The following is a 14,175-nucleotide window of genomic DNA, read 5'->3' on the forward strand; positions in this document are numbered from 1 at the left end:
CGCCGTCCTGCGCCTCACCGCTGCCGCTCCAACTTCGCCACCCTCCACCGCACCGGAGCTGTTCCTGCTACGCCGTCCTTCGCCGCCTCGGATCTGCTTCCCCTCCGCCGACATACGGCCACGGCAACACAGTCAACAATTTGGCCATGGGTTCGTCCAAGCCTGCACCCTCCAGAACATCGGTTTCCCCGGTAAAAAGAAGAAGATCGGCGCGACATGTGGAGGTGACCACACCGGCAACCGAAAAAGGTACTCCTCTTCCCTTATTCGTGCAAATCTTACGTCTCTGCTTGCACGGTATTCATCCCACAGAAGACACTAGTTGACCGCTTCTTCTTGATACTAGATGTTCCTAGTAACTCGCGATGCACAAGGTTTCTCCTCATATACTATTTCACCTTAGCTAGAGGTCCGTCGCCCCCCTGAATTTCAATTTCTGGCCAGTTGATTCCCAATTAACGGAAGCATTCCCCGGCGTAACAGGCGCTAGTACGCCTATTACGCCGGGGAAGCAGCGCCTTGGTGTTTATCTTAGGGGCGTGTGCGGCCTAGAGCTACTGGCGCCCGATCTGGAGGTCGGCCGGGATTAAAGGGATGGCCTGGGGGCGCTGCCAAGCACGGCGGTGGTGTGAGGTCGATGGGAGGGCGGGGCGGCGGAGGCAGGGGTCTGGGCCGGTGGTCGCTGGCGGTTCGAGAAAGATCGTCAACAGTGACTGGCGGGAGGTAGACGAAGGCCATCTGCCCGTTCCTTATAGATCGGACGGTTCATTAAAAAAATCGACTGACCTATTTATTTTCAGTCGACTGTTATCTTAGATATGACCACATGTGGTGGTGTGCTGGAGGAGTACCTGCATTTCCTGTGCTCATATATTACAAAATCATACGGAGTAGAATCTAATTTTGTTTGCCATGCAATGTTGTAGAGCTATCATATGTCTCCTGTCATTTATTTTTCAGCCACCTGCTATCTGCTACTTTTACAGTGCACTAGTTCTGCACACACTTCACCCTTACTCTCACTATTGTGTTTTTATGCAAGGGTATTTCAGACTCTGCTGCCATGAGAGAAGCCAAAAAGAAAAGAGAGAAGTCGCTCCAGCTTCGTATGCGGGTAGGCAAGACACGTTACAGCGCTATAAAGGGTGCAGTGTCAGCAGATGGAGACGGTAAACGTAGCTCTGGAGTTGATGACCTCGCTCGCAATGAACCACCATCCCAGGTGCTTGCTTTAACTTCGCGGTGTCATATGTGGTTGCATGTTCCATATGGTGTCTAGCTTGTATTCGAAAGGCCGAAGTCGGTAAGATAAGGAAAGATATTTTTTTACATGAACCACCATCCCGTGAGCACCAGAAGACAAATAGCTAGTCAGGGCACTGGCCGAGCCAGTGACAAGCCCAGCAAAGATAGGCATCACCTGGAAGCCAACTAAAAAGCTGCGATGGTGGCGAAGCAGCCCGCCTCCCACCAGGCTCTCAGGTCCTAGATGATCATGCTCACCACTCCAGCCGGATGTCTAGCTTGTATTGCTTCCAATTTGGTTAAATTGCATCTGCTTAGCTTACACATTATACCTTTGAATATGACATGCCTTTCTGTTTTTGGTACATACTAGTACATCTGTGTATTAACCATGTTCTTACATCAAACTAATGTTCTTGTGTATCCCTCATCAATCACTTATGACGAGGCAGGCAGGCAAGGGGACTACTCCTCATTTAAAGAATGCAGCGTCAGCCTCCCGACATGATTCTCAAGAAACAGAAATGCTAGATGAAGATAGTGAACGTAGCTCTGTAGTTGATTACAGCATTTCCCCTACACTAGCATCGCAGGTGCTTGCTCTAACTTGGCAGCGTGATATGTGGTTGCATGTTGCATATGGTGTCTAGATTGTAATTCTTCCAATCTGGTTAAACTGCATGTGCTAGTCTGCTTAGCTTATACATTATACCTGTTAATGTGACATGCCTTCCTGTATTTAGTACATAGTACATCTGTCTATTAAGCATGTCCTTACATAAAACTATTGTTTTTTGTATCCCGCATCAATCAACATGACGAGACACCTTTAGTATATGCAGTGCGATATTAGTTGCATCTTTCATATGATTTATAGCATGCGCTGCTTCTAATTTGTTGAAATTCCATTTATGATGGGACGCTTTTAACTTGGCAGAGTCATATTGGTTGCATCTTTCATGTGGTGTCTAGCTTGCATTGCTTCTTATTTGCTGGAATGGTTTCTGCTTAGTTTACACAAACAGTTGTGAACATGCCATGCCGTCCTGTTTTTCGTACATATTCCATCCTGGTATCATGTGTTTGCCTTACATCAAAGTAGTGATTGTCAGTATCATGCATGAATGAGTTCTGAAGAGAGAATTTTATTGCTTTTTCTTGTCGGTTTTACTTGACAATTCAAAATCAATAAAGCGGAAGGAAGTTAGCAAGGCAGCGGATAAAGGTGCTCCTTCCGAACGGAGGGCCTCTACAGTTTCTACTCCTTCACACCCCCAAGATGATTTCCAAGACAACACATGCATAGACACTCAACAAAGCTGTGTTTACGATGAGCACGTCTCCCCTAGTGCAGCATCACCGGTGCTCCCTCTAACTTGGCACTGTTATATGTGGTTGCATGTTATGTGTGATGTCTAGCTTGTATTGCTTATAATTTTGTTGAATTCCATCTGCTTACTTTACACATTATACATGAATAAGACACGTGTTCCTGTTTCTAGAACATACAATATCTGTCTATCACACCATGTTCTTACATCAAATTACTACTGTTGTGTAACCTGCAACAATCACTTATCATAAGACACGTTTGGCTTCGGAGTGTGATATATGTTACATCTCACATTCTTTTCGAGCTTGTACTACTAATTTGTTGAAATGACACTTATGACGAGACAGTTTTAACTTGGTAGAGTGATATTCGTTGCATCTTTCATATGGTCTCTAGCTTTCATTGCTTCTAATTTGTTGAAATGCCTTCTCCTTAGTTTACACATCATAAGCTGTGAATATGCAATGGCACTAATGACGAGAGACCTCTAACATGGTAGTGTGATGTTGTTTGCATCTTGCATATGATTTATTTCTTGTACTGCTTCACATTTGTTTAAACGCCATTTATGATGAGACACTGTTAACTTGGCAGAGCGATATTTGCCATTTATGATGAGACACTGTTAACTTGGCAGAGCGATATTTGTAGCATCTTTCATATGGTGTCTACCTTCCATTGCATTGCTTCTAATTTGGTGAAATGTCTTCTTATTAGTTTACACATCATAGTTCTGGTTATCTCTTCTGTCCTGTTTTTCATACATATTACATCCTCCTATCATGTGGTTGTCTAACATCAAAGTTCAGTTCGTCTGCATCACGCATCAATTTGTACTGAAGAACTAAATTGTTATTCGTTTTTCTTGTCGGCTTGACTTAACATGGCACAGAGAAAGAGGAAGAAACACAGAATGGCAGGGAATGAGAAGCGGATGAATCCTGCAGATTCTGCTGGTACTGATGGTGCAATAGAAGGTCAAAGTCCAGCGGAAAATTCTACAAACACGGCATCCCATGCTACACGAGTTGCAAAAAAAGCCAAACAGAAACAAATAGCTGCCACCAAACAAGCAGAGACAGCCCTAGTTCTTGCAACACCTACCACAGTACTACCAGCTGCACGACTTACTCGTGCGTCAACTGAGCTAGCAGCACGTTCCCAAGCTCCCTTGCCACCTGACACTACTTCCCAAGCACTCTTGACACAAGACGAGTTGGCAATATCAGATGAACCTTGTGAGCTTCAACAGCAAGAAGGTAGTTGCTGGAGTCAAGTTACAGTTGCATGCTTCTTTATATGTAGTCTCACAGTTTGATGTACACTAACACTTCCTATGTTCGTTGTTGGACTAGCACCTAGGCGCAAGAGGAAACAAACATCAGGGATAATGCTCGATAGGTTAACTAAATCTAGAGGAGGAAGAATGGAGATCCGTTTTGAGGCAGGTTTAAAAAGGCCACGTGATGCTACAGAGTCAGCCAAGTTAGTATCAGAGGCAGCGGTTGCCGTTAGGTGTCATGTACGTATCCTCCCAACATGGATTCAGTACAGGAATGACAAAGACGAAACCCAGTTCAACACCTTCCTCGACCATTTATCTGTAAGTATGGTTATGTATGGAAACTAGTAATATCGTCTTGCTCTGTCCCATACTTTCTAGGTTGCTGATAATGAGACTCCCATAATTTTCAACAGATGAGGTTCAAGTTGGATAGCCAAGATGATGCAACCAGACAAGCTTGCACCCATGTTTTCAAGTCTGCTCTGCGACAGTATCGGTATAACTTGAGGAAAACTCACTTTGAAGGCAAGGCTAACAGTGAACTTTCCCAAACATCTCCAGTGGAAAATATATCGGATGAAGACTGGAGGGGCCTTGTTAAACACTGGTCTGATCCGAAGTATCAGGTACATTATATATATGTGATCAGATCACATGTTGAAGTCCTATTTACGCATGTGCCACACAAATCTATCTTCTTGTAGGTGAACTGTTCAAAGAACAAGGCCAACCGTACGAAAGTGAAATTCCAACAGACGACAGGATCTCGTAGCTATATTGCACACTGCGAGGCTCTTGTAATTAGCTGCTGTTTCACTCTTTTCGCTGTACCATATTATCAGATCTATATTGACTTGTTCGAAATGCAGAGGAAAGCCCGCAAGGACCAAAAAGTACCTGAACCAAATGCTGTGGAAATCTTCAAGGACTGTCACACCAGCAAGAAGAAGGGCATGACTACACCAGTCAAAGCCGCTGTTGTAAGTCCTTAATCCTCATGCCTTTTAACTACTACTTACTCTGACTTGTGCCTTGAACTGCATGGTTTGCAGCCAATGTCTATTACTCTTTTCAATTTTATACACAATTGTCTTAGCGTATCATTGCACCTTACAAGGTTTAAAAGAGAGGAGTGATGTTCCTTTGATCTTGACCCGTAATCTAGTTCCGTGCTGGACTTGCCCACACAACGTTACAATTGCCTGTTTGTCTGTTCTCAGTTGTTTTGTGATATGAATGATGTCATACTATGCTTACCGTATTATAAACTTCGTCTCTTTATCCTTAGCCCTCAATACAATGTGAAGAAATAGACAATACATTAGCGATGGTACATGGTCATATGTTTGGAACCTGGTTTTATTATGTACTTTGCAATAAAATACAACTAATATTTTACATGGGTTCACCAGAATAAGTTCTGTATATAGACCAAAGCTATTTTGTTTGGTTTTGCTGCCTCCTTAATATCTTCTGTTCTGGTACTACTAATGTAAAACCTCAACTTTTCAGCGAGCTATGGAAAAAATGGTGGAACCGCCACCTTCTGAAGGTGGCGAGGCAACTATAACCGCAATGTCAGCTCTTGCTGCAGTGGGTCAGTACCTGTCCACTAACAGTGCCAAAAGCACGTTCCTGCGTAATACTGGGTTGGTTGTTAAGGCAATATCGTCCAAACTGCCTCATGATCAAGATATGCAAGCTCAAAGCAATGTTGTATCTGCGCTCCAGACACAAGTCCATTCCCTAACAGAGACCCTTTGTGAAACAAGGAGAAACATTGCTCAATGTCGTCAAGATATGCATGGTTTTGAAACCAGACTATCAGACATTTGCTATGTTGTTCAGGAGCCTAGGGGAAATGAAGGCGAGGGTTATGGTGCTCCATCGGACAATACAGCATGAAAACGTAACAGTCAGGTCAAATGAACTGAGCTTCTGAACTTCTGGTGGTGCATTTATCTGCTAGACTGTTAAGTTTTATGCCAACCTTCCTTTTGTTATATAGTTGTAATTTGTTTTGGTGCGATACAAAATTTATTCTTAACGTGCAGCCACCGGCTGAAGAAAACAGCAAGCCATTTTTGTATAGTGTAGGGTGTTCCCTATATTTGCACTGGTGGCGATCTTTGATGCCGAGTGGATGTAATCTGTGCAATCGCCTTAATAGCCTAGCGTTAGTTTCGGCCTTATTTATTTCCTAGTCTTCTTTTTCCCTGGTTTGCTAGTGGCCGCAACTACCATGGGCCATATACGGGCCGTAGGATCCATGGGTCTCCTACGGGCCGTCGATAAATGGGCCTGTAATCGGTGGGCCTCGGGCCGTCGGATAAATGGGTCTACATGGGCCGTAATCGGGCGTAATTGGTATCGGCCCAGCACGGTAACAGGCCGTTAACAGGCCGTAGGACAGCAAAGGCTTAATTCTGTCACAGGCATAACGGGTCGTTAATGGGCCAGAATATAGGACGGGCTGGAAACGGCGCAACGGGTTAACAGGCCAGAAACGGGCCGACTCTTGCCATGGGCCGAATTTGGCCCATTAGGGTAACAGGCCAGTAACGGGCCGACTCTTGCCATGGGCCGAATTTGGCCCATTAGGGGAACAGGCCAGTAACGGGCCGACTCTTGCCATGGGCCGAATTTGGCCCATTAGGGGAACAGGCCAGTAACGGGCCGGAAGTAATCGAGGGCCGAAAAGGAGCCCAAGAACGTATGGGCCGTCAATAGGCCGAAAGCTAACACGGGCTGGAAACGGCCCATGTAAATCACGGGCCGTTAACGGGTATAAAGAAAATTACTGTTCATTATGGGCTAGAGTCACCGTGGGCCTGTAAAGGGCCGAAAGATACGAAGGCCTCATATGGGCCGAAAGACGTCGTGGGCCATACATGGGCCGAAAGTGAAATGGGCTGGTGTTATATTCGACGGCCCACATGACGTTGTTGGGCCGATTTCCTTTAGGGCCTAACGGGCCGTGAGTTAACGGGCCGTAAAATGGGCTATTTGCGAAGAGACCGTTAACAGGCTTTTCATGGGCCAGCCCGTTAACTTTTGACCAAGTCAAACGGGCCGGCTTTGTAAGCTAAATGGGCCAGTGGTGGGCCGTGGCACGTGTCGACATATCATAGGCGCCTATCTGACCCACTGACGAGCTGACACGTGTTTCGTCCGGCCAATAAGAATTTTACACGTGGAAATTTCCCATTGGTCGGGGCTGTTAACGGGTTATCGGATCCAAAACCCGACCCGATAGCTTAACGGCGTTCCGTTACGGTGGATGCCACGTGTTGGTCACCCTTGACGAAAGCACTTCTGTGATGCGCGATTTATCGTCATGGAAGTGGACACTTCCGTGATGATAATTTTGGTAATGTCATAGAACACTTCTATGACAGCACAGGTATGACTATCTTAATTCTGTCATAAAATCGTCATGGATGTACATGCACGACAAAAAACGCGACCTACTGTGACAAACACGTATCATCACGGAAGTGTATTTTTTTTGTAGTGACGACCTCGCCGCGCCCGCCGTGCTGTTCCTCCCCGCTGCCCGCACCCCGTTGCTGACCGCCGGCCCGCGCTCAGCCACCGCCCCTCTTCGCCCTGCAAGCACTTGTCATCGCCCTGCTGCGTCCTGCCTCGCCCACCGCTGCCTCACAACGGCTCCGCCGCCCCAACCCCACCGCGGCCTCACCCGAATGCACTGGCCACGCCCCGACTGCGTTCCGGCCTCGCCGCCTCACGCGTAGCCGCAGCCGCCGCTCGCCACGGCCTTCCTCTGCCCTGCTGCACTGCCTCGCCAGCCGCCGCAGCTCGCGGCTCGCGCTGGCTCGCTTGTGCCGCTGCCGTCGCCTGCCCGGCCTCATCCGTCGCGGCACCCCCCATTCACCGCACCGGTGCACGCGCGCTCCCGGGGCTCCGCCCCAGCACCCCACCCCTGCGTCCGGTGTGACCTTGGGGCCACAGACAGTGGGGCCCACCCTAGAAAACGAATACACACACAGAAGAAAATGGAAATTTAAAAAGGATAAAAATAAAAAAAATTAATTAACTTAATTAAGTCTGCTTAATTAACATAACCTTAATTAACCTGCTAATTAACTAATAAACTGATAGTTAGTTAGATTTGTGTATGACAGGGGGGCCCACCCCTTGTTGACCAGTCAAACGTTGACTGGTCAACTGGGTCCCCCTGGTCTCACATGTCAGCCAGTGCACATTTTTGTGTACACTCTGCTGGGTACATCTAGCAATTTAACATTTAATTTTCGAACTAAAATAATTTAGAAAATGAATTCAAAATTTGAAAATTAATATAAAATAATCCGTAACTTGATGGTAATACTTTGTACATGAAAGTTGCTCAGAAAGACGAGACAAATCCGATTATGCAGTCCGTTCGTCTGCCACACGTCCCTAGCATAGCAAACATGCAACTGTCCCCCTCCTGTTCCTCTGTCCGAAAATGCCAAACACCGGGGATACTTTCCCGGATGTTTCCCCCCTTCGTCAATATTGCCTAGTACCGCGTTAGGGCACACCTAGCACCGCTTATTGTCATGTCATGCATCGTCATGCATCTGTTTGCATTGTATTCATTGTGTCTTCCCCCTTTTCTCTCCGGTATACTACGAGACTGACGCCGCTGCCCCGATCGACTACGGTGTTGACGACCCCTCCGTCTCAGCAGATCTTCCAGGCAAGCAAACCCCCCTTGATCATCCTGATATCGCCTACTCTTTCCCTCTACTGCTTGCATTAGAGTAGTGTTACTGTTTCATCGGTTTGATCCTATACTACTGCATAGCCTGTCCTTGTTGCTACTGTTGTTGATACCTTACCTGCTATCCTAAATGCTTAGTATAGGATGCTAGTTTATCATCAGTGGCCCTACATTCTTGTCTGTCTGCCATGCTATACTATCGGGTCGTGATCACTCGGGAGGTGATCACGAGTATATATACACTATACACATCATACTTGCTACATGTTGTGACTAAGTCGGGTCGGCTCGTCGAGTGCCCGTGAGTGATTCACTGACTGGGGGCTGAAAGGTCGTGTTTCCCGACGGCCCTCTGAGTGGATCTTTGTGGCGGAGCGACAGGGCAGTGATACGTCTCCATCGTATCTACTTTTCCAAACTCTTTTGCCCTTGTTTTGGACTCTAATTTGCATGATTTGAAAGGAACTAACCCGGACTGGCGCTGTTTTCAGCAAAATTGCCATGGTGTTATTTTTGTGCAGAAATAGAAGTTCTCAGAATGACCTAAAACTTCACGGAGATTATTTTTGGAATAAAAAAATATTGGCGAAAGAATCAACCAGAGGAGACGCACCACCCGTCCACAAGGGTGGAGGGCGCGCCCTCCTGTCTTGTGGGTCCCACGAAGCTCCACTGACCTCAACTCCAACTCCATATATTCATGTTCGGGGAGAAAAAAATCAAAGAGAAGGATTCATCGCATTTTACGATACGGAGCCGCCGCCACCTCCTATTCTTACTCGGGAGGGAAGATCTGGAGTCCGTTTTGGGCTCGGGAGAGCGGAAATCATCGCCATCGTCATCATCAACCATCCTCCATCACCAATTTCATGATCCTCACCGCCGTGCGTGAGTAATCCCATCATAGGCTTGCTGGACGGTGATGGGTTGGAGGAGATTTACCATGTAATCGAGTTAGTTTTGTTAGGGTTTGATCCCTAGTATCCACTATGTTCTAAGATTGATGTTGCTATGACTTTGCTATGCTTAATGCTTGTCACTAGGGCCCGAGTGCCATGATTTAAGATCTGAACCTATTATGTTTTCATGAATATATTTGTGTTCTTGATCCTATCTTGCAAGTTATAATCACCTACTACGTGTTATGATCCGGCAACCCCGGAGTGACAATAGTCGGGACACTTTCCGATGATGACCATAGTTTGAGGAGTTCATGTATTCACTAAGTGCTAATGCTTCGGTCTGGTACTCTATTAAAAGGAGGCCTTAATATCCCTTACTTTCCAATAGGACCCCGCTGCCATGGGAGGGTAGGACAAAAGATGTCATGCAAGTTCTTTTCCATAAGCACGTATGACTATATTCGCAATACATGCCTACATTATATTGATGAATTGGAGCTAGTTTTCTGTCATCCTATGTTATAATTGTTGCATGATGAATGCCATCCGACATAATTATCCATCATTGATCCATTGCCTACGAGCTTTTCACATATTGATCTTTGCTAAGTTACTTTTCCGTTGCCACTATTATGATTGCTACAAAATTGCTACTCTTACTTTTACCACCGTTACCGTTACTTCCATACTACTTTGCTACTAAATAGTTTCCTGCAGATATTAAGTCTTTCAGGTGTGGTTGAATTGACAACTCAGCTGCTAATACTTGAGAATATTCTTTGGCTCCCCTTGTGTCGAATCAATAAATTTGGGTTGAATACTCTACCCTCGAAAACTGTTGCGATACCTTATACTTGTGGGTTATGAAGACCTTTTTCTGGCGCCGTTGCCGGGGAGCATAGCTCTATTCTCTAAGTCACTTGGGATTTATATCTGTTGATCACTATGAGGAATTTGAAAGATAAAAAAACCAAGATTTTTCCCTCAACTACGAGAGGTGGTAAGGAACTGCCATCTAGCTCTGCACTTGATTCACCTTCTGATTTGTGTAAATTTGCGACACCTACACCTGCTATTGATTCTGATATGTCGCATGTTATTGATGATGCCACTTCTACTATGCATGATGCTTATGATGAAACTACTTCTCTGCTTGATAATACTATGCCACTTGGTGAATTTCTTGATGAACAACCTGCTAGGGTTAGAGAGAATGAAATTACTGAAACTGATGATATTATTGAAACTGAAGATTATGATTCCCCCCTAGATATGAATTGCCTGTTGTACCTGAGGGTTATATTATGGATGAGGAAACTGCTAGAGACTTTCTTGCTTGTAATGATAGAGATGACCTTAAGAAATTGTTAGCTAAGCTGAAAGAGAAGTCTTTGAATTCTAGAATGCAATATGATCCTAAGTTTTCTACTTCACCTATCTTTGTTACTGATAAGGATTATGAATTCTTTGCCGATCCTGAGTTAATTACTTTGGTTGAATCTGATCCTTTCTATGGTTATGAATCTGAAACAGTTGTGGAACATCTTACTAAATTAAATGATATAGCCACCCTATTTGCTCATGAGAAAAAAAATCGCTATTACTATATTCTTAAGTTGTTTCCTTTCTCATTAAAGGGTGATGCTAAGTTATGGTTTAATTCTCTTGCTCCTGGTTGTGTGTGTAGTCCCTATGATATGATTTACTACTTCTCTGAAAAATATTTCCCTGCTCATAAGAAACAAGCTGCCTTAAAGGAAATATTTAACTTTGTGCAAATTGAAGAAGAGAGTCTCCCACAAGCTTGGGGAGGCTTCCCCAATTACTTAATGCTTTGCCTGATCATCCTCTCAAGAAAAATGAAATACTTGGTATCTTTTATAATGGACAAACCGATGCTTCCAGAGACCACCTGGATAGTTGTGCTGGTTGTGTTTTCAGGGAAAGAACTGTTGGGCAAGCTAAATTGCTATTGAATAATATATTGAGTAATGATAATGATTGGACACTTCCTGAACCAACTCCTAAGAAAACTCCGAAGAAAAGGGGTATTCTATTTCTCAGTCCTGAAGATATGCAAGAGGCAAAGAAATCTATGAAAGAAAAAGGTATTAAAGCTGAAGATGTTAAGAATTTACAGCCTATTGAAGAAATTCATGGTCTTGATAACCCGACACAGGTAGTAGAGGTAAACCCTCTCTATAGATTTGATGAAGGTGATATTCCTCGTAATAAGTCTGCTAGTCAATGCTTGGATGAGTTTGACAATTTTATTATTAAACAAGAAAACTTCAATGCTTATGTTAGTGGACAATTGAAACATAATGCTTACATGCTTGACCACTTGGGTGATCATATGAGTAGAACTGTTAATGATCTTAAGCTTATTAGTAAACATGCTTCCATGGTTACAACTCAAGTAGAACAAGTACTTAAAGCACATGATGATTTGCTTAATGAGTTGAATAATAAGAATAATGATAATGTTGTTAGGGTTATGACTAGAGGTGGTAAAATGACTCAGGAACCTTTGTATCCTAAAGGCCATCCTAAGAGATTTGAGCAAGATTCTCAGAGAATTAATATTGATGCACCTAGTCCTTCTAATAAAAAGAAAAAGAAAACTGATAGGACTTTGCATGCTTCTAGTGAACCTGTTATAGATACACCTGAAAATCCCAATGATATTTCTATTTCTGATGCTGAGACACAATCTGGTGATGAACAGGAACCTAGTGATAATGTGAATAATGATGTTCATGTTGATGCTCAACCTAGTAATGATAATGATGTAGAGATTGAACCTGCTATTGATCTTGATAACCCACAATCAAAGAATCAACGTTATGATAAGAGAGACTTCATTGCTAGGAAACATGGTAGAGAAAGAGAACCATGGGTTCAGAAACCCATGTCCTTTCCTCCTAAGCCATCCAAGAAAAAAGATGATGAGGATTTTGAGCGCTTTGCTGAAATGATTAGACCTATCCTTTTGCGTATGCGTTTGACTGATATGCTTAAAATGCCTCCTTATGCTAAGTATATGAAAGATATTGTTACTAATAAAAGAAAGATACCTGAAGCTAAAATTTCCACCATGCTTGCTAATTATACTTTTAAGGGTGGAATACCAAAGAAACTTGGAGATCCAGGAGTACCAACTATACCATGCTCCATTAAAAGAAACTATGTTAAAACTGCTTTATGTGATCTTGGAGCCGGTGTTAGTGTTATGCCATTCTCTTTGTATCGTAGACTCGAATTGAATAAGTTGACACCTACTGAAATCTCTTTGCAAATGGCTGATAAATCAACTGCTATACCCATCGGTATTTGTGAGGATGTGCGTGTTGTGGTTGCAAACGTTACTATCTTAACGGACTTTGTTATTCTTGATATTCCCGAGGACGACAGTATGTCGATCATCCTTGGTAGACCTTTTTTGAATACTGCAAGGGCTGTTATTGATTGCAACAAAGGCAACGTCACTTTTCATGTTAATGAGAATGAGCATACGATACACTTCCCGAAGAAAAACCTCAAGTTCATAGTATCAATTCTATTGGAAAAATTTCAACTATTACTATTGGAGGTTTTGAATTCCGTCTTCCTACTGTCAAAAAGAAAATGATATTCTTATTGTTGGGGACATGCATATCCCCATTGAGGTAGCCTAGTGTTATTCGAAAATTCTCCGGTTTCATGTTATTCGAAAGAAGTTTGTTAATAAGACTTGATCAACCTTGTTAGTGGATTCCTTTTGATGGGCATGAGATGGATGAATTTAGAAAGCACAACTTTCTGCACCCACTTTTTACTTTCTGTTATTTAGATTAAATAAAGCAAAAATAGTATTTTTTTTGGTTGTTTTTAAATTATCTGTGCAATAAAAAATGTCCCGAAAATAAAATTTCTCCAAATGCCCTAAAAATTTAGTATGATTTTTATAGAATATTTGAGAATTTCTGGCACCGATTATGCACCAGGGAGATGCACTAGTGGACCACAAGGGTGGAGGGTGCGCCCTACCCCCTGGGAGCGCCCCTGTCTTTGGGTCCCACGTGGGTCCCCTCCACTTATTCCAGCACCCATCCACTTCGTCTTCCTCCAGAAAAATCATCCCGTAGCTCAAACCCGTGTTCTTGCCCATTTTGCTGCCATTTTCGATCTCCTTGCTCAAAGCTCCAGTCACAAAACTGCTTTGGGGGGTTGTTCTTTGATATGTGACTCCTCCAATGGTCCAATTAGTTTTTGTTCTAGTGCTTTATTTATTGCAAATTTTTGCTGCTGTGGTGACCTTGTTCTTGAGCTTGCATGTCAAATTTATATGGTCCAAAGTATTTTGATGCATGATATAGCCTCTAGACACTTGTAGGAGTAGTTGCTATCAATTTTGTTGAGTTTGGCTCACTTTTATTTTGAGTCACTAAAAATTTCAGAAATTTTTCAGAGGAAGAAAAATGTCTAGGAAAATGTACCAAGGTGGTTCTTCGAGGAAGCAAGCACCGAGGCTCGCGATACGTGAGCCAGACCTTGAACCACCAAGGGAAGCTCAAGTGCGGCCTTGTGAATGCCCATCGAATGAATTTATGGTTCATGCAGGCTTCAATGATGAATTTGATGCGTATGTACGGAATACTGATCTTGAGGACTTCGTATCAGATAAGTGCCGACAATACTA

The sequence above is a fragment of the Triticum aestivum genome, chromosome 3D (genome assembly GCF_018294505.1).
Source record: "Triticum aestivum cultivar Chinese Spring chromosome 3D, IWGSC CS RefSeq v2.1, whole genome shotgun sequence".
Classification (NCBI taxonomy): Eukaryota; Viridiplantae; Streptophyta; class Magnoliopsida; order Poales; family Poaceae; genus Triticum; species Triticum aestivum.